This window comes from Salvelinus fontinalis, chromosome 5 (assembly GCF_029448725.1).
Source record: "Salvelinus fontinalis isolate EN_2023a chromosome 5, ASM2944872v1, whole genome shotgun sequence".
NCBI lineage: Eukaryota > Metazoa > Chordata > Actinopteri > Salmoniformes > Salmonidae > Salvelinus > Salvelinus fontinalis.
Genome location: NC_074669.1, coordinates 5,019,198 through 5,041,552, shown reverse-complemented (window position 1 = coordinate 5,041,552; position 22,355 = coordinate 5,019,198). Strand labels below are relative to the sequence as shown.

The 22,355-nt window shown below is 45.6% G+C and overlaps 1 pseudogene; it reads left to right on the top strand.

The window, feature by feature from the left end:
- Positions 1–21,111, top strand: part of LOC129854938 (inositol hexakisphosphate and diphosphoinositol-pentakisphosphate kinase 1-like) — a 79,892-nt pseudogene extending 58,781 nt beyond the window's left edge.
- Positions 21,112–22,355: the final 1,244 nt, after the last annotated feature.

Below are 22,355 nucleotides of genomic sequence, written 5' to 3'. Positions count from 1 at the left end.
CCCGCTCCTCTCCCCCATCCCGCTCCTCTCCCCCATCCCGCTCCTCTCCCTCATCCCGCTCCTCTCCCTCATCCCGCTCCTCTCCCCCATCCCGCTCCTCTCTCCCACCCCGCTCCTCTCTCCCACCCTGCTCCTCTCTACCACCCCGCTCCTCTCTCCCACCCTGCTCCTCTCTCCCACCCTGCTCCTCTCCCCCATCCCGCTCCTCTCTCCCACCCCGCTCCTCTCTCCCACCCCGCTCCTCTCTCCCACCCCGCTCCTCTCTCCCATCCCGCTCCTCTCCCCCATCCCGCTCCTCTCCCCCATCCCGCTCCTCTCTCCCATCCCGCTCCTCTCTCCCATCCCGCTCCTCTCTCCCACCCTGCTCCTCTCTCCCATCCCGCTCCTCTCTCCCACCCCGCTCCTCTCTCCCATCCCGCTCCTCTCTCCCATCCCGCTCCTCTCTCCCATCCCGCTCCTCTCCCCCATCCCGCTCCTCTCCCCCATCCCGCTCCTCTCCCCCATCCCGCTCCTCTCCCCCATCCCGCTCCTCTCCCCCATCCCGCTCCTCTCCCCCATTCCGCTCCTCTCTCCCACCCTGCTCCTCTCTCCCACCCCGCTCCTCTCTCCCACCCCGCTCCTCTCTACCACCCCGCTCCTCTCTCCCACCCCGCTCCTCTCTCCCACCCCGCTCCTCTCCCCCATCCCGCTCCTCTCTCCCACCCTGCTCCTCTCTCCCACCCTGCTCCTCTCTCCCACCCTGCTCCTCTCTCCCACCCTGCTCCTCTGTCCCACCCTGCTCCTCTCTTCCATCCCGCTCCTCTCTCCCACCCTGCTCCTCTCTCCCAGAGAAGATTTCTTTATGGATCTCTATCTCCCACCTGTTGTTCGTTGACTCGGCCCTACTATATAGTGTAAGACTACCTTGAAGATTTGAGATGGCGTCCCGAGCTGATGTTTAGAATCTGTTTCCTTCCATCTGGTTCTTCCTTAGTGGACGAGAGGTTATTATTTGATCAGACAAGTTATCGAAAGAGCCCTCCTCTTTTCCTGCCTCTTGTCGTCAGCCTCTAAGAGCAGCGCTGTCAAACTAATTCGCTCTTCAACCAGTTCCAGGAAGAGCCACACTGAAAATTGGTTGTTACCTCGCCGTCAAAATTTGCCAAAGAAATGTGGGGGAGTTTTCTATGCTCCCTGACTGTCCTAGGTTTCATTTTGGGTAATTATTAGCACGCCGTGCACAGTCAAGAAACTGTTTATGAATTTCAGGTCCATTATCAGTTCTACAGTTTTCAATGTGGTTTTAGTCGTTTGACAGGCCTGCTTTAGAAGAGCAATCCTCTGCTTGAGTGATTCCCCCCGCAACAGCATGACAGTGACTTTGTTTGTCCATACAGTGTATGCAGAGCATGATTTGTTAAAAAACGTGTTTGTTAAAAACCCTGGTATAAAGGACAATACTGTATGACCTGCCCCATGCATGTGGACAGGATAGGTTGTCCCACTGTGTGTTGAACTGAAGTTCCCCACGTTGTCCACTGGGTGGCACTGTGTACTGTTTCCACTATGCAGGTGATGTCACACTTTATGAAACGGTTGCTTTAATATTATGCTTTGAGATGTTACGTCATTGTTTGCTTGTATGAGACTACAGAGTGTGACAAGTGTGGGGTTTTGAAATAACACCAAATGTTTTTCTATGACGTATGGGTGGGGGGGGGTTTATCTCCGGTGTTTTAAAGTGTGTGTTTTTGCAAAGGTCTATTTCTCGTAATGCACTGGTAGGTTACAAAGAGGAATAAGCAATAATGATTGTGTTTACAGATACACCTCCCATAATCCAGATGATTACAGTATTTTAATATATAACACATTTTCAATATAACAGGATGTTCAAATGTCACTTGCCTTCATCGTATGGTTCATTCTGTACGTTTCAGATCGTTTTGGCATGGCAATAGACTGAACAGTCAGTCAGTGTTCCAGAGAGATTTAAAACAAGCTAAAGGACATTTTAGGTAACTTCTTCAAAAGCCCACTTCACCAGTGCTTAATGTTGCGCAGCGGTCTAAGGCACTGCTATCTCGGTGCAAGAGGCGTCACTACAGTCCCTGGTTCGAATCCAGGCTGTATCACATCCGGCTGTGATTGGGAGTCTCATAGTGCGGCGCACAATTTGGCCCAGCGTCGTCTGGGTTTGGCCCGGGGTAGGCCGTCATTGTAAAATAAGAATTTGTTCTTTAACTGACTTGCCTCGTTAAATAAATCTAAATGATAATATCAGTCCTCTGTCTGAATTCAGAACAATCACAGCTGAGTTGTTCATTCACTCATCCGCGGAAGACACGTTTCAGTTGAATGCATTCAGTTGTACAACAAGACTTAGGTATCTCCCTTTCCCCTTCACATTCTCTGTCATTCCTCTGTTAACCCTTCCCATGCTGCGTATGTCTCACCACCAACAGAGAGACACCGACAGAGAGACACACATGCACAGTGGACACATACTAAGGCTGCAGCATTAGAGAGGGGCTCTACTTCAGAGAGTTTGAAGACACACATGGGGTCAGGAAAACACACACACACGTACATATGCCCTCCGATACAAGGTACAAGCGTGTTCACACTTAACACCATTACCCTTCTTATTTCCTCAGAGCTCTTCTCTATGCCGGCAGTAAAGAGATTTTCTGTGTCGTTTGCCAGGCATCCGACTAATGGTATGTCTGCCTTTTAAAAAAAATAAACTTTTTTTAAGTATACCTTGCCACTCAGTTTCCCTTCATCTTGCATGTCTTTTGGGGGAAACAACTATATTTTGGTTTGATATTGGCTGCATAATGACATTATTATGCCAGAATCTCAATATCTCTTGAGTTTTCTACTTCACAAGACTTCCTGTCTTCACCATCTGTTTGGTTTTTGGACCCTCACTCTTAACACCATCCGTGTTCTGCCTTGACACTGATTTTCACCTGTTAATACACGTCTCTCGGACCCACCGTTTTCCCACAGGATGGGTATGTGTGTGTGGAATATATTGCGTTGTGTGGCTGTGTGTACACATCATCACATGCTCCTTTTGTTCATTCAAACCCATTGTCTGGAGAGACGGTTAGCTCCTCCACCCTTCCAGTTTACTTTTTGATTAGGATAACCCGTGTTTTTAATGCTAATTAATATCCTTTCAAAAACATCCTTTTATTTCTGAAGTAACTGGCAAATCTCTTGTTCAACTCTTGAGAGATCTTTCAATTTGACCCAATGAAAACGTGAGTTCATGCTAAACCTACTAATTTAATACGATGGGTAAAGAATTAAATGGTTTTAACATGAAACCTGTCCCATCACTCATAACCATGTCGGTGAATCTATTAATTTAATTTTAAGGAATGGTTGGTGTTCAAACATGGCCGAACCAATTGGTGACCAAACGAGAGAGAGGCATTCACATAACACTGTGCTATGGAAGAGAGACTGCGGTATACGTGTTGCTACACAGTACCAGTCAAAAGTTTGGACACCTACTCATTCAAGGGTTTTCCTTTATTTTTCTTTAGTTTTGAAGAATCTAAAATGTATTTTGATATTTTGAACACTTTTTTTGGTTACTACATGATTTCATGTGTTATTTCATAGTTTTGATGTCTTCACTATGTTTTTACAATGTAGAAAATAGTAAAAAAAAAAAAAAAAAAAAAAACATTGAATGAGTAGGTGTGTCCAAACTTTTGACTGGTACTGTGTGTGAACATGTGTCCACAAGAATACCCATTAAAGGGGAAATTGACAAATTTTAATTTATTCCGTCTGTTTTACTGATTTCAATTGAGTCATGTTGCTATGCACTGTGCTATGAAATATATTACTATGTTATAGGTGTCCAGGCAGTGGTTGGATGAGTTTGTCATGCATGGGTGAGTCCTGTGGTATCTCTCAAACAATGTATAGGACCTGAGCTGCTGTGGTAAGAAAGTAACAGTGGTTGAATTGAGAATTATTGCCCGACACAATGACTTTACTGTTGGGCCTGTACAGATACAAGTCAATGTTTTGTGAATTGCACTTGATTGTATTTTCCTGTAGCTTGGAGAATGACGAAGGAGAGGTACACATTGAAACTGCCGACTCTGGGCCTGGCTCTCACCCAGTTAAACTGAGTGAATTTGGCATTGAATTGTAGGTAAATAGCAGTATTAGATGTTATTTTTTTTTACTCCTCAATCTACTCACAATACCCCATAATGACAAAGCGAAAACAGGTTTTCAGAAATATCTTATTTACATAAGTATTCAGACCCTTTGCTATGAGACTTGAAATTCAGTTCAGTTGCATCCTGTTTCCATTGATCCTACAACTTGCTTGGAGTTCACCTGTGGTAAATTCAATTGATTGAACATGATTTGGAGAGTCACACACCTGTCTATATAAGGTCCCACAGTTGACAGTGCATGTCAGTGCAAAAACCAGGCCATGAGGTCGAAGGAATTGTTCTGAGAGCTCAGAGACAGGATTGTGTTGGGGCACAGATCTGGGGAAGGGTACCAAAACATTTCTGCAGCATTGAAGGTCCCCAAGAACACAGTGGCCTCCATCATTCTTCAATGGAATAAGTTTGGAACCACCTAGACTCTTCCAAGAGCTGGCCGCCCAGCCAAACTGGACAATCGGGGGAGAAGAACCTTGGTCAGAGAGTTGACCAAGAACCCGATGGTCACTCTGACAGAGCTCCAGAGTTCCTCTGTGGAGATGGGAGAACCTTCAAGAAAGACAATCATCTCTGCAGCACTCCACTAATTAGGTTTTTATGGTAGAGTGGCCGGACGGAAGCCACTCCTCAGTAAAAGGCACATGACAGCCCGCTTGGAGTTTGCCAAAAGGCGCCTAATGTACTCAGACCGTGAGAAACATGAGTCTCTGGTATGATGAAACCAAGATTGAACTATTTGGCCTGAAGGCCAAGCGTCACGTCTGGAGGAAGCCTGGCACCATCCCTACGGTGAAGCGTGGTGGTGGCAGCATTATGCTGTGAGGATGTTTTTCAGCAGCAGGGACTGGGAGACTAGTCAGGATTGAGGGAAAGATGAATGGCGCAAAGTACAGAGAGATATTGATTTTAGAATAAGGCTGTAGCGTAGCAAAATGTGGAAAAAGTCAAGAGGTCTGAATACTTTCCAAATGCACTGTAGGTACTACCCATATTACCCATAAGTCTCTCTGATCCCATTGTCTGGTATTCTGGTTGACCCTGAATACTTTCGGAATGCACTGTAGATACTACCCATAAGCCTCTGTTCCGGTTGTTTATGAATTCCAGATTACACCCTGTTTGGATTCTACATGAAAACATTGATGCCTCGTTTTGTAGTTGCACTTCAGTGTTACGTCTGGAATGAAAGCATTGTCCTTTCTATGATGTTGAGAAGCCTTGTGACTTACTGGTGTTCGTGATCAGCAAAGAGGCATTTTGACTGACATGCATGTCAGCTTCCAATGCGCATTACCCCATGAACATCAAAGATGGAGAGAACTGTAGCTCTGGACAGCGCTTAGATGTTTCTCCATCTGTCTTATCGAATGGATGGGAGAGAGCCTGTTACCTGCAGCCTGCTTTCGTTTTAAATGAGAGAGTCTCAGCCTCTTTAATATTGTGAACATGCTGGCCCGACTACAGCCTTTCACTACTCTTCCTCAGAGCCCCACAACAGCTGCTGAAGGGGCCCTCCTGTCTTGTTCCTCTCTGGACGGGGGCTATGGCCCTCCATCTGCAACAGTGCCCCTACCACCGGCGCCTTCTTCCGGAACCGTCTGGTGTCCAGCCAAGACCTCCCAGAGTGCCTCTACGGTCGGCCCCCCGTAGACCTCCCAGAGTGCCTCTACGGTCGGCCCCCCGTAGACCTCCCAGAGTGCCTCTACGGTCGGCCCCCCGTAGACCTCCCAGAGTGCCTCTACGGTCGGCCCCCCATAGACCTCCCAGAGTGCCTCTACGGTCGGCCCCCCGTAGACCTCCCAGAGTGCCTCTACGGTCGCCCCCCCGTAGACCTCCCAGAGTGCCTCTACGGTCGCCCCCCCGTAGACCTCCCAGAGTGCCTCTACGGTCGCCCCCCCGTAGACCTCCCAGAGTGCCTCTACGGTCGCCCCCCCCGTAGACCTCCCAGAGTGCCTCTACGGTCGGCCCCCCGTAGACCTCCCAGAGTGCCTCTACGGTCGGCCCCCCGTAGACCTCCCAGAGTGCCTCTACGGTCGGCCCCCCGTAGACCTCCCAGAGTGCCTCTACGGTCGGCCCCCTGTAGACCTCCCATGTCCTACCCTCCACCTGTTCATGCAGTGCTGAGGCCGGGGTGCTGCCGATGCAGGCTTGTCGTATTGCTTCTCCTTTCTCTTTCATCTTCTCGGTCTCTTCCCTCTTCCGGTTTTGTCTCTGTCGCTTCTGTTTTTCATATCTAATTCACTATCACTGTCTACATGACGTTTGTTGGCCTATTCCCTTCATGTCTGTCTCTCTCTCCTCTCTCTCTCTCTCTCTCTCTCTCTGTCTCTGCCTGAGAATACAGCCGTGGCAACTATAAAGGGACTGTTCATTCTCCAATCGATGGGTCAATATCCCTTACTCATTTTGCTGCTGAGGCTTTTAATCCAAAAGGATGTTTGCCAGCTTTCTCTTCAAGATCTTTACGGTGAAATTATTTTTAAAAAGTCCCTGCTAGGTGGAAAAATGTTGATCTGCCCTTGAGCAAAGCACTTAACCCTAATTGGTCCAGGGTCACCGTCAATATTGGCTGATCCCTGGCCGTGACCCCGCTCTCCGAGGGCCGTGACCCCGCTCTCCGAGGGTGTCGCAGGGGAGTGCAATATGCAAAAAAACGCATTTTCATTTCACACCACACACTTTCATATATTTGAAACAGGAAAGATATATAAGCACCCACTATTTGACCTTTTACAGTCCAGTTGGGTATTCTGGCTGTCAAGATAGTTGTTTTACATATGGACACTTGATTGGAGTGATGTGGAGACTGCACTTTTGGAGGCCTTCCTGGCTACCATTGAAAATCCCTTAGCTCTCATGAATGATGTTTTGGTATTTTGGACCAGATTTAAGATCTGAGATCTGCGAAGAATATCTAGGTCATCTTGGCTTACCTTATTTTAATTGGCCGAGTAAGCGGTAGTCTGTCCTTAAACTACAGATTTTTAGGGGAGGATCTGGAGCTTCTGCGTTCCCCCTTTTAAGCATACGCATCCCCACATGAGAGTACTAGACATCAGCCCAGAACTCTGTAGCTGAACAGGAAATCACTATTCCCTAGACTTGGAAGAGGTTGATAGGAATATTACATTTCCATAGGTAATTGACTGGGCACACTTGAATTGTCAAAGCCTGACGGGTTTTTTTTTTCTCTCGTCTTACTTTATTTTTCCATTTCCCTCCTCCCTTACCACTCTGTTTTTTTTCATTACATATCTTAATTCGCTGTGTCTCTCTCCCTCTCTTGCTCTTCCACTCTGTTTCACGGGTAGTAAATTAAGGGTGCAGTGTAGCGGCAGTGTCTTCTGCTACATCTGGTGTGTGAGCTGAAGTGAATATCCGTACGGAGTGGTAGGCTGCAACGCGTAGCGAGGGAGGGGTGGAGACAGAGCGAGGCAAGCAGAGGGAGGAAGGGAAAGACAACAGAAAGCTAGAGATCTTATCAGGCCTTCTCCACGGACGTCTGGGTTGATATTCTTTAGCGACGTTATCAGATAATTTTTGTCAGGCAAAACGCTCTCATGTTGTACTCTGACCTTGTCTTGCCCAGGTGAATAATGATGCTGAAAACTGCTTATGGTTGAAACTCGGCAAACTCAAAGACTCCACTAAAGGCTTCACCAATCACCAATTCAACAACACTCTTTTGGTGGTTGGTGAAAGTCCATCCTGACCAAGTTGACTTGTGATTTCTGACATTAACACGTTGATTAATGAAACTGTCAGTTGGTTGGGGAAGAAACATTATGGCGGAATACTGTAAAATGCGGGCCTTGGAAGCCATTTGTGCTGACCATCGAAGTGCTGTTGGGATTTAGGTTACAACATTTGGACAGTTCGGGGAGTAGGCTGACAGCATGCATTCTGGGAAATGGATGACTTGATGACTCATTGCTTGACCTCATACATTCCTTGTTTTTGTGGTGCTGTCACTTCCATTGTGGTGTTATTTTGGGCTGCACTGTATGTCAAAGGATTGATTGGCCGCACAGGCCTGCTGGTGTGTGAAAAGCCTGTCGTCACACAACACAAGGCCTCAGGGCAGGACGTGTGTACTGTACGCCATTCGAGACGCAAAGCCTGTCCTTGGTCAAGCTGCTCTATGGCTTGGTACTTTTGTGTGAATGACTCAGCTGAATTTTGGCATGGTCCTTGCAGAGTGCCCTGAGGGACACCCAATGTCTATCTTTCTCCGTCGAGGGATGTCACATTGAAAGGGTGCGGGGCTACGTGTTATATTACTGTATCGCCACGTCCCATAGCTCAGATGGAGGGGTGGTGCCACCGTGTGTTTGTGTGTCTCTTCTCCCATGCAGGCTTTGAAGGCTGCTCCATGGTGCCCTCTATCTACCCGCTGGAGACGTTGCACAACTCGCTGTCCCTCAAGCAGGTGGACAAGTTCCTCAATGCCGTGTGTGAGCACAGCAGCGATGCCCACGCCAAGACCATGAAAGGTAGGCATTCTAGTCAGAGCCATGCATTTAGAGAGTTGGGCGATTGAAGTTTCTGCGTTATGATGCATTTACATGACACTACAACATTCTATGTCAGCCATGTTGGCTCCCCCATTAACATTAAATGGGGAATAGAATGTCTAGAATGAGCATTATGATGCATTTACATGAAACCAACATTCTATGGCAGCCATGTTGGCTCCCCCATTAACATTAAATGGGGAATAGAATGTCTAGAATGAGCATTATGATGCATTTACATGACACTACAACATTCTATGGCAGCCATGTTGGCTCCCCCATTAACATTAAATGGGGAATAGAATGTCTAGAATGAGCATTATGATGCATTTACATGACACTACAACATTCTATGGCAGCCATGTTGGCTCCCCCATTAACATTAAATGGGGAATAGAATGTCTAGAATGAGCATTATGATGCATTTACATGACACTACAACATTCTATGTCAGCCATGTTGGCTCCCCCATTAACATTAAATGGGGAATAGAATGTCTAGAATGAGCATTATGATGCATTTACATGAAACTACAACATTCTATGGCAGCCATGTTGGCTCCCCCATTAACATTAAATGGGGAATAGAATGTCTAGAATGAGCATTATGATGCATTTACATGAAACTACAACATTCTATGTCAGCCATGTTGGCTCCCCCATTAACATTAAATGGGGAATAGAATGTCTAGAATGAGCATTATGATGCATTTACATGAAACTACAACATTCTATGGCAGCCATGTTGGCTCCCCCATTAACATTAAATGGGGAATAGAATGTCTAGAATGAGCATTATGATGCATTTACATGACACTACAACATTCTATGTCAGCCATGTTGGCTCCCCCATTAACATTAAATGGGGAATAGAATGTCTAGAATGAGCATTATGATGCATTTACATGAAACCAACATTCTATGGCAGCCATGTTGGCTCCCCCATTAACATTAAATGGGGAATAGAATGTCTAGAATGAGCATTATGATGCATTTACATGACACTACAACATTCTATGTCAGCCATGTTGGCTCCCCCATTAACATTAAATGGGGAATAGAATGTCTAGAATGAGCATTATGATGCATTTACATGAAACCAACATTCTATGGCAGCCATGTTGGCTCCCCCATTAACATTAAATGGGGAATAGAATGTCTAGAATGAGCATTATGATGCATTTACATGACACTACAACATTCTATGTCAGCCATGTTGGCTCCCCCATTAACATTAAATGGGGAATAGAATGTCTAGAATGAGCATTATGATGCATTTACATGACACTACAACATTCTATGTCAGCCATGTTGGCTCCCCCATTAACATTAAATGGGGAATAGAATGTCTAGAATGAGCATTATGATGCATTTACATGAAACCAACATTCTATGGCAGCCATGTTGGCTCCCCCATTAACATTAAATGGGGAATAGAATGTCTAGAATGAGCATTATGATGCATTTACATGAAACCAACATTCTATGGCAGCCATGTTGGCTCCCCCATTAACATTAAATGGGGAATAGAATGTCTAGAATGAGCATTATGATGCATTTACATGAAACTACAACATTCATTCTAGGAGCGACATACCTAGCCTCTACGATACAGACCTGATCCAAGATCTGTTTGTGCTGTCGTACCAGCTCCTATGATCATTGGCTTGATAATGACCATAAGTGTTAGCAAGATGGGAGAAACAGATCTGGGACCAGGCAAACAAATTAATATATTTGGTGTCAGTCATCACTGTCTTTCTCAGTGGCATATAACACATCCACCTTTTATGATGTTTAGTAGCGAACATGATCGTTTCTCTCCAGCTCTCTCTGCCTTGTTCGACACGTCGAGTCAGGGGTACGGCCAAACACACATCTACCCCCCTCACCGAAAGCCCTGTCCTCCTCAGAAACTCCTGTCCGGGCCCCCGAATACCCACTATGGTGTGAGTATAGCGACGTCCATGTTCTTCAGTCTTCATACATATTTGTTTAAAACATATCTAGCTCTTTTCAATGTGAGAATAGTAAACGCTAAACTAAATACTGAGCATTAATATCACCATACTGTACTTGTACCACAGAGTAATATGCTGCGTTCTTTTCAGTACCAATTAGCTACAGTAGGTCTACCTGGCAGTCTGGCACCTCTGCTTCTCACAGTGCTATAGTGAGTTACAGTAGGCCTACCTGGCAGTCTGGCACCTCTGCTTCTCACAGTGCTATAGTGAGTTACGGTAGGTCTACCTGGCAGTCTGGCACCTCTGCTTCTCACAGTGCTATAGTGAGTTACAGTAGGCCTACCTGGCAGTCTGGCACCTCTGCTTCTCACAGTGCTATAGTGAGTTACAGTAGGTCTACCTGGCAGTCTGGCACCTCTGCCTCTCACAGTGCTATAGTGAGTTACAGTAGGCCTACCTGGCAGTCTGGCACCTCTGCTTCTCACAGTGCTATAGTGAGTTACAGTAGGCCTACCTGGCAGTCTGGCACCTCTGCTTCTCACAGTGCTATAGTGAGTTACAGTAGGTCTACCTGGCAGTCTGGCACCTCTGCTTCTCACAGTGCTATAGTGAGTTACAGTAGGCCTACCTGGCAGTCTTGCACCTCTGCTTCTCACAGTGCTATAGTGAGTTACAGTAGGCCTACCTGGCAGTCTGGCACCTCTGCTTCTCACAGTGCTATAGTGAGTTACAGTAGGCCTACCTGGCAGTCTGGCACCTCTGCTTCTCACAGTGCTATAGTGAGTTACAGTAGGTCTACCTGGCAGTCTGGCACCTCTGCTTCTCACAGTGCTATAGTGAGTTACAGTAGGTCTACCTGGCAGTCTGGCACCTCTGCTTCTCACAGTGCTATAGTGAGTTACGGTAGGCCTACCTGGCAGTCTGGCACCTCTGCTTCTCACAGTGCTATAGTGAGTTACAGTAGGTCTACCTGGCAGTCTGGCACCTCTGCTTCTCACAGTGCTATAGTGAGTTACAGTAGGCCTACCTGGCAGTCTGGCACCTCTGCTTCTCACAGTGCTATAGTGAGTTACAGTAGGCCTACCTGGCAGTCTGGCACCTCTGCTTCTCACAGTGCTATAGTGAGTTACAGTAGGCCTACCTGGCAGTCTGGCACCTCTGCTTCTCACAGTGCTATAGTGAGTTACAGTAGGCCTACCTGGCAGTCTGGCACCTCTGCTTCTCACAGTGCTATAGTGAGTTACAGTAGATGCGTATGCAAAGCTTCACAATCAACGCCGGTTCAGGTGCATGTCAGTCCGACCACAACCCGTAGCCCTCACCTAGATGGGTTTGAGCAATATGGCGGAAGCGTCCCCCAACCCCATGGGTAGGTTAGTTTGAGATTACACCCACTCAGTCCCTTCAGATCTGCAAACATGAAAGTGATGCTAGGGGCTAGGAAAAAGGGTTAGTTTTAGGAGCCAACACTACAGTAGTAATGCACATTTCCATTGTCCTACAACACGGGTATGTTCAATGGGGCATGCAACAGAAAATGTTTTAAAACAAAATAAATGTCTTATTGAACAGTCTATTTTCTTCCGTTTGGAGCCTATTATTGCCTAATGAACATGGTTAACAGGCCAACCAGCACCAGAGAAAGAGGTTTCTCAGAGCAGGACGTATAAAGAGAAAGAGGTTTCCCAGAACAGGACGTATAAAGAGAAAGAGATTTCTCAGAGCAGGACGTATAAAGAGAAAGAGGTTTCCCAGAGCATTACGTATAAAGAGAAAGAGGTTTCTCAGAACAGGACGTATAGAGAGAAAGAGGTTTCTCAGAACAGGACGTATAAAGAGAAAGAGGTTTCTCAGAACAGGACGTAAAAAGAGAAAGAGGTTTCTCAGAACATGACGTATAAAGGTAAAGAGGTTTCCCAGAACAGGACGTATAAAGAGAAAGAGGTTTCCCAGAACAGGACGTATAAAGAGAAAGAGGTTTCTCAAGAGCAGGACGTATAAAGAGAAAGAGGTTTCCCAGAACAGGACGTATAAAGAGAAAGAGGTTTCCCAGAACAGGACGTATAAAGAGAAAGAGGTTTCTCAGAGCAGGACGTAGAAAGAGAAAGAGGTTTCTCAGAGCAGGACGTATAAAGAGAAAGAGGTTTCTCAGAACAGGACGTATAAAGAGAAAGAGGTTTCTCAGAACAGGACGTATAAAGAGAAAGAGGTTTCCCAGAACAGGACGTATGAAGAGAAAGAGGTTTCCCAGAGCATTACGTAGAAAGAGAAAGAGGTTTCTCAGAGCAGGACGTATAAAGAGAAAGAGGTTTCTCAGAACAGGACGTATAAAGAGAAAGAGGTTTCTCAGAACAGGACGTATAAAGAGAAAGAGGTTTCTCAGAACAGGACGTATAAAGAGAAAGAGGTTTCTCAGAACATGACGTATAAAGGTAAAGAGGTTTCCCAGAACAGGACGTATGAAGAGAAAGAGGTTTCCCAGAGCATTATGTAGAAAGAGAAAGAGGTTTCTCAGAGCAGGACGTATAAAGAGAAAGAGGTTTCTCAGAACAGGACGTAAAAAGAGAAAGAGGTTTCTCAGAACAGGACGTATAAAGAGAAAGAGGTTTCTCAGAACAGGACGTAAAAAGAGAAAGAGGTTTCTCAGAACATGACGTATAAAGGTAAAGAGGTTTCCCAGAACAGGACGTATGAAGAGAAAGAGGTTTCCCAGAACAGGACGTATAAAGAGAAAGAGGTTTCTCAGAGCAGGACGTATAAAGAGAAAGAGGTTTCCCAGAACATGACGTATAAAGAGAAAGAGGTTTCTCAGAGCAGGACGTATAAAGAGAAAGAGGTTTCCCAGAACAGGACGTATAAAGAGAAAGAGGTTTCCCAGAACAGGACGTATAAAGAGAAAGAGGTTTCTCAGAGCAGGACGTATAAAGAGAAAGAGGTTTCTCAGAACAGGACGTATAAAGAGAAAGAGGTTTCTTAGAACAGGACGTATAAAGAGAAAGAGGTTTCTCAGAACAGGACGTAAAAAGAGAAAGAGGTTTCTCAGAACATGACGTATAAAGGTAAAGAGGTTTCCCAGAACAGGACGTATAAAGAGAAAGAGGTTTCCCAGAACAGGACGTATAAAGAGAAAGAGGTTTCTCAGAGCAGGACGTATAAAGAGAAAGAGGTTTCCCAGAACATGACGTATAAAGAGAAAGAGGTTTCTCAGAGCAGGACGTATAAAGAGAAAGAGGTTTCCCAGAACAGGACGTATAAAGAGAAAGAGGTTTCCCAGAACAGGACGTAGAAAGAGAAAGAGGTTTTTCAGAGCAGGACGCAGAAAGAGAAAGAGGTTTCTCAGAGCAGGACGTAGAAAGAGAAAGAGGTTTCTCAGAGCAGGACGTAGAAAGAGAAAGAGGTTTCTCAGAGCAGGACGTATAAAGAGAAAGAGGTTTCCCAGAGCAGGACGTATAAAGAGAAAGAGGTTTCCCAGAGCAGGACGTATAAAGAGAAAGAGGTTTCTCAGAGCAGGACGTATAAAGAGAAAGAGGTTTCTCAGAGCAGGACGTATAAAGAGAAAGAGGTTTCTCAGAGCAGGACGTATAAAGAGAAAGAGGTTTCTCAGAGCAGGACGTAGAAAGAGAAAGAGGTTTCTCAGCGCAGGACGTAGAAAGAGAAAGAGGTTTCTCAGAACAGGACGTATAAAAGGCCTAAAATTGTCAGATTAACTAAATAAGAGCGCTGTGTTTTTGTCTTTCTTTGCCAAGAAGAGAGGCGCTATCAATATAAGACTTCTGTAAAATAGGACTGGGGATAATGACCCCCCCCCCCCCCCCCCCTTAGTGTTTTATCTAGCCATCTCTGCCTTGCCGCTGGGGTCCATTGTTGTCGGTGCCCCCCCCCCCCCCTCCAGTGGGGATTAATTTGGCCCTTCACCAGTCTTTTAGGATTGTTTCAACAGCTGCTGTGAGCTGCTTTATCTCTGTCTCTCTTTCTGTCTCTCTCTTTCTGTCTCTCTCGCTCTCTCTCTCGCTCTTTCTCTCTAGTTCTCTCTAATTCTCTCTTTCTCTCTCTCTTTCTGTCTCTATCTTTCTGTCTCTCTCTTTCTGTCTCTCTCGCTCTTTCTCTCTAATTCTCTCTTTCTGTCTCTCTCCTTTCTGTCTTTCTCTTTCTGTCTCTCTCTTTCTGTCTCTCGCTCTTTCTCTCTAGTTCTCTCTAATTCTCTCTTTCTGTCTCTCTCTTTCTGTCTCTCCTTTCTTTCGGTGTCTTTCACTCTTTTGCTCTAGTTTTCTCTAATTCTCTCTTTCGCTCTCGCCCCAAAATCGAACTTGCGATAACCATAGCTTTATCTGTGTCTCTTCAGTCTTAATAACCCATGTAATGTTTATTGGGGCGTAGAGGAGGAGGAGAAAGCATGCTGGAGGTTAGAAGTGTCCCTCTGATGAATAGCAGCTTTGTTCTCATTTGAGTGTGGCGTGACATTTGTTTATTTTCTCACTAGAGTTTGGCCCAGCGCTGGGCCCAGCGCTAGAGTTTGGCCCAGCGCTAGAGTTTGGCCCAGCGCTAGAGTTTGGCCCAGCGCTAGAGTTTGGCCCAGCGCTAGAGTTTGGCCCAGCGCTAGAGTTTGGCCCAGCGCTAGAGTTTGGCCCAGCGCTAGAGTTTGGCCCAGCGCTAGAGTTTGGCCCAGCGCTAGAGTTTGGCCCAGCGCTAGAGTTTGGCCCAGCGGTAGAGTGACTGATATTACACTTCAAATTTGATATGTTGTTTAATAATGTTTGACACATTGTAAATAATAATTTCTTATTCATTGACTTACATGTATAAATGAAGGTACAAAATAATTATCCAATTACATGTTTATGTTCATGTTTGTGTGGGTCTCTCTTTTTCTTTGTGTGTGTGTGTGTGTGTGCAGACAGCAGTGGCCCCTCTAGCACAGTGTTCAGTGATGGGCCCACCTCTCCCACCTCAGTGAACCCAGACATACATTTCAGCTTCAGTGAGTAGACCACAGCCCCTTCACCGGATCCCACACAGAAACTAGAGGACACCACAACACCTGGATCCACTCCCTATTAATCCATCTACCCACCCATCTATTAATCCATCTACCCACCCATCTATTCATCCATCCATCCATCCACCCACCCAGCCATTCATCCATCCATCCATCCATCCATCCATCCACCCACCCAGCCATTCATCCATCCACACTGTGACTTCTACCTGCCTGTGAGTGCTTTCAAACTAATCACAGTCACATACAGTGCTGGGACCGTCAGTCTCATTTTGTGGACAAAAACAAACCAAAACCCACTGGCCCCTCCCATCAGGCGGATGTGTGTCCAACCAACACTCTGCCCCAGTTGAGCGACAGCGAGGGGAGCCTATCCCCAGGTTCCTTTGCAGTGTATAGACGGGCCTGAGGCTGGACTCATCCCTGCTGTCTGTCCTGGATTCAGACTGCTGTCCTGACGTCTGTCCTGGATTCAGACTGCTGTCCTGCCGTCTGTCCTGGATTCAGACTGCTGTCCTGCCGTCTGTCCTGGATTCAGACTGCTGTCCTGCCGTCTGTCCTGGATTGACTGCTGTCCTGCCGTCTGTCCTGGATTCAGACTGCTGTCCTGGATTCAGACTGTTGTCCTGCCGTCTGTCCTGGATTCAGACTGTTGTTCTGGATTCAGACTGCTGTCCCGCCGTCTGTCCTGGATTCAGACTGCTGTCCTGCCGTCTGTCCTGGATTCAGACTGCTGTCATGCCGTCTGTCCTGGATTCAGACTGTTGTCCTGGATTCAGACTGCTGTCCTGGATTCAGACTGTTGTCCTGCCGTCTGTCCTGGATTCAGACTGCTGTCCTGGATTCAGACTGCTGTCCCGCCGTCTGTCCTGGATTCAGACTGCTGTCCTGCCGTCTGTCCTGGATTCAGACTGCTGTCCTGCCGTCTGTCCTGGATTCAGACTGCTGTCCTGGATTCAGACTGCTGTCCTGCCGTCTGTCCTGGATTCAGACTGCTGTCCTGCCGTCTGTCCTGGATTCAGACTGCTGTCCTGCCGTCTGTCCTGGATTCAGACTGTTGTCCTGGATTCAGACTGCTGTGCCGCCGTCTGTCCTGGATTCAGACTTTGGCTTCTGATTAGAGACGATGGGAGAAACAGGAGCTGAGTATTGCCATGCTTCATCAAAATCCTATTCTATATGGAACTGCACACACAGAATGTGGCGCTGTATGAGTAGCTCCTTTCTCAGAGGAGGGAGGCGGGTTCAGAATGTTCTGCCTTTTGAATCATGGCTGACCATTTTCTTTGGAACACAGAGATAGTTGAGCCAGTTGATCAAATATGGACTACTTTGTCCAGTTTTGTTGGTGTTGCCCCTTTTGCTACACTGTTTGAGTTCCCGTACTTTACATGATTTTGGGGGAAAGGGTACAATTACAATGGGGATACTGTTTCCTGTCATTGTCTACACATCATTTTAATACCACTTTGTCGCAAAATAACAACTCATTCTATACACATACTGGTTATGTTTTAAGTGTAAAATATATTTCATATACCTCTTTCAACCTACCAAACATATGCCTCAACTCCCTTACAACGAGAATCAGTGTTACTGAATATATGTTTTGGTGTTTCAAGGGTAAACCACTCCTGAGGAAGTAGCTGTCGTTTAGGCTACTGCAGTATGTACTGGATCCTCCTACTAGTTTAAACATGTCTGCTGTCTTTTAGGCTACTGCAGTCTGTACTGGATCCTCCTACTAGTTTAAACATGTCTGCTGTCTTTTAGGCTACTGCAGTCTGTACTGGATCCTCCTACTAGTTTAAACATGTCTGCTGTCTTTTAGGCTACTGCAGTCTGTACTGGATCCTCCTACTAGTTTAAACATGTCTGCTGTCTTTTAGGCTACTGCAGTCTGTACTGGATCCTCCTACTAGTTTAAACATGTCTGCTGTCTTTTAGGCTACTGCAGTCTGTACTGGATCCTCCTACTAGTTTAAACATGTCTGCTGTCTTTTAGGCTACTGCAGTCTGTACTGGATCCTCCTACTAGTTTAACCATGTCTGCTGTCTTTTAGGCTACTGCAGTCTGTACTGGATCCTCCTACTAGTTTAAACATGTCTGCTGTCTTTTAGGCTACTGCAGTATGTACTGGATCCTCCTACTAGTTTAACCATGTCTGCTGTCTTTTAGGCTACTGCAGTCTGTACTGGATCCTCCTACTAGTTTAACCATGTCTGCTGTCTTTTAGGCTACTGCAGTCTGTACTGGATCCTCCTACTAGTTTAAACATGTCTGCTGTCTTTTAGGCTACTGCAGTATGTACTGGATCCTCCTACTAGTTTAAACATGTCTGCTGTCTTTTAGGCTACTGCAGTCTGTACTGGATCCTCCTACTAGTTTAAACATGTCTGCTTTCTTGCCAAAGTTACGTTTTTAATATTAATTTAAACGATTCTGTATCATATGTTGTAATACATATTATTTTGTCATCTGTGTTGTACCTGAGACGATAGTAAAGTTATATTGAATATGTAATTAGGGCAAAAATATATATATTTTTAGATGGGAGGGATACATTGAATCGTTTTAACAAAAACATATGGTTACGAACACAATTTACATACAATTTTTATTTTATTTTGTTCTTGTACAGTGCCATTATTCTTGACATAATTCTCAGAATTGTAAACCTAAAACGTTTCAATAGATTATGAAGAGAGCGTGCTTGTCATTGTGTTTTGTAGTTTGTATGTTGTCTTTTTGTATGTCTTGTATGCTGTCTTGTATGCTGTCTTGTATGTCGTCTTGTATGCTGTCTTGTATGCTGTCTTGTATGCCGTCTTGTATGCCGTCTTGTATGCTGTCTTGTATGTCGTCTTGTATGCCGTCTTGTATGCCGTCTTGTATGCCGTCTTGTATGTCGTCTTGTATGCCGTCTTGTATGCCGTCTTGTATGCTATCTCAAGGATGCTCTCAACTGCACTAATGCAAACCTACCGTAGCACTGCTGAATCTGTACAACAAACCTTAATTTTTCTTTGACTTTACTTCACCTTGTTTTTATCCTGATAGTAAGGATTTATTTAACAATTGGTGTTTTGTAGGTGAAAATTAGGGCTGTTGTATTTGTGATTTACTTAATGTGACAATGTAATGTCAGCCTAAGACATGTGACGCTGTATAGAATCCTCTCCTTAGACTTTAAAAATAGAATACCAAGGTTGTTTTATTAAAAGTCATATGGGATCTCTGGAGGTTGTGGTTCTCCATTAAACTCAGGCATTACAAATCCATCATGATGGGATTTGTCTGATGGGTGCACGTGTGTGGGTAGGTGCACAAGTGTGTGTGTGTGTGTGTGTGTGGGTATAGCAAGGTTCACTATCATATTATAGAGCTCTCAAACTCAACTCTGGACCTGGAAGCCAGTTCCATTGCATTATTTCACTGTTCCCCTCTAATCAGGGACTGATTTAGACCTGGGACACCTGGTGGTGCAAGTCATTATCAGGTAGAACAGAGAACCAGCAGGCTCCGGACATCACATGGTAAGAGTTGAATACCCCCTGTTATAGAGGATGATATGCTCACAGTGGCTTCACACGTCAGATCACAAAGCTGGCTTCCATTAGTACTTTAAATGGAGAGGAGTGAGTGGAACAGACTGCACATTTGTGGCCTGCTGGAGGTCATTTTGCAGGGCTCTGGCAGTGCACCTCCTTGCACAAAGGCGGAGGTAGCGGTCCTGCTGCTGGGTTGTTGCCCTCCTACGGCCTCCTCCACGTCTCCTGATGTACTGGCCTGTCTCCTGGTAGCGCCTCCATGCTCTGGACACTACGCTGACAGACACAGCAAACCTTTTTGCCACAGCTCGCATTGATGTGCCATCCTGGATGAGCTGCACTACCTGAGCCATTTGTGTGGGTTGTAGACTCCGTCTCATGCTACCACTAGAGTGAAAGCACCGCCAGCATTCAAAAGTGACCAAAACATCAGCCAGGAAGCATAGGAACTGAGAAGTGGTCTGTGGTCACCACCTGCAGAATCACTCCTTTTTGGGGGGTGTCTTGCTAATTGCCTATAATTTCCACCTTTTGTCTATTCCATTTGCACAACAGTATGTGAAATTTATTGTCAATCAGTGTTGCTTCCTAAGTGGACAGTTTGATTTCACAGAAGTGTGATTGACTTGGAGTTACATTGTGTTGTTTAAGTGTTCCCTTTATTTTTTTGAGCAGTGTATATCGAGTCCCAATGTATGAGTCATAATACCCATAAAACCTAGCGGTTAAACGAGGAAATGGTTCCAATTGTTTTTCCACCATTTTATTTTCCCATTGGGTATTTTAGAAATACTTAAAATAAGGGCTGTGTTTCGTGTAGGCTAACCCTGGGGCGATGTTTTGATAACTGTAAATCTCTAGGACGTCAATATACATTCAGAAGATGAACGGGCAAGACAAAATATTTAAGTGTCTTTGAACAGGGTATGGTAGTAGGTGCTAGGAGCACTGGCTTGTGTCAAGAACTGCAACGCTGCTGAATTTTTTTAACGCTCAACAGTTTCCCGTGTGTATCAAGAATGGTCCACCACCCAAAGGACATCCAGCCAACTTGACACAACTGTGGGAAGCATTGGAGTCAACATGGACCAGCATCCCTGTGGAACACTTTCAACACCTTGTAGAGTCCATGCCTTGAGGAATTGATGCTGTTCTGAGGACAACAGGGGAGGAGGTGCAACTCAATATTAGGAAGGTGTTCTTAATGTTTTGTACACTGTGTATCTCTGTGTGTATGCGTGAGACTGGTCCCATCTAGTTGACCAGTCCAGACAGGGAATTTTGTTCCTGGTCTCTCTGCTTAAGGTCTATAGGCTGGGTTGTGTTGTTGATCTATAAAGAAAGAGAGGGTGCTGCCTGACAGCTGAGTCACTGCTCTGGGATGGGACACCTTTCTGTGTCCCTCTCCTTCGCTTTCTCTCTCCTCTCACCCACCCTCTCTTCCCCGCTCCCTCCCTATCCGTGAACAATAATGATGACTCATTCCTCGGCTCCGGCGCCAACGCGTTGCTATGGAAACCGCTTCATTTCAGCTACCCCCCCACGTAATTGACTTCTCCTGAGAGACGGTGGGTGAATGCAGAGAGCTGTGTCACCCGATAGGGAGAGAGACGGTGAAAGCTGTGTCTGCCTTCTTCACCGGATGCCAAACACTGATGTCATTCATACCAAACACTGGCAACCACACATACACACACATCACGCTCTCGCTTTCTCTCTCACACACACCTCTTTCTCTCTCACACACACCTCTCTCTCACACACACACATCTCTCTCTCTCAATTCAATTCAAGGGGCTTTATTGGCATGGGAAACATGTTAACATTGCCAAAGCTAACGAAGTAGACAATATGCAAAAGTGAAATAAACAATAAAAATGAACAGTAAACATTACACATACAGAAGTTCCAAAAGAATAAAGACACCTCAAATGATATAACAATGTGCAAATAGTTGTAACAATGTGCAAATAGTTAATGTACAAAATGGAAAATGAACATAAATATGGGTTGTATTTACAATGGTGTTTGTTTCTTCACTGGTTGCCCTTTTCTTGTGGCAACAGGTCACAAATCTTGCTACTGTGATGGCACACTGGTATTTCACCCGGTAGATATGAGAGTTTATCAAAATCGGGTTTGTTTTCGAATTCTTTGTGGGTCTGTGTAATCTGAGGGAAATATGTCTCTAATATGGTCATACATTTGGCAGGAGGTTAGGAAGTGCAGCTCCCTCTCTCTCTCTCACACACCTCCCTTGCACACCTCACCCTCTCTCTCACATCTCCCTTTCTCTCACATCTCCCTCTCTCTCACATCTCCCTCTCTCTCACATCTCCCTCTCTCTCACATCTCCCTCTCTCTCACATCTCCCTTTCTCTCACATCTCCCTCTCTCTCACATCTCCCTCTCTCTCACACACCTCCCTTGCACACCTCACATCTCCCTCTCTCACACCTCCCTTTCTCTCTCTCTCTCTCTCACACACCTCCCTTGCACACCTCACCCTCTCTCACATCTCCCTCTCTCTCACATCTCCCTCTCTCTCACACACCTCCCTTGCACACCTCACATCTCCCTCTCTCACGCCTCCCTTTCTCTCTCTCTCTCTCTCTCTCTCTCTCTCTCTCTCTCTCTCTCTCTCTCTCTCTCTCTCTCACACATCTCCCTCTCTCTTACACACACACACACACAGCACAATCAGCTCATTGCTATTTCAATGATTTATGAGGAGCTCACAGCCAGAGGGGAATCGAACTGATGCCAGTGGTCTCCGGCTGTTCCCCACAAGGACCATGTAAATCCTTTACTGAACGTTCCTTTCTGCACTGAGATGTCCTAGCAATGCCTTTTTATCCTTGTAACCAGAACTTGATATACAAACAGAAAATAGCCTTGTGAGATGAGATGACTCATCATTAAGAGTTGTAAAGGTATTTGTATGGTTGTGAAAATAACCACTTGCCATCAGCCTTCATAGATGTAGTAGGTAAATTTACATTTGTACAGATTTTCTAGGTCCCAGTGCGTGTGAGACAGTGTGAGAAAGAATCAGATTTCGACTGTGAGTGAAAGTTATATTACGTAAGGTAAGGCAATTTATATTCACCTATTTGTTCAAATTAGATTTCAAATGGGTT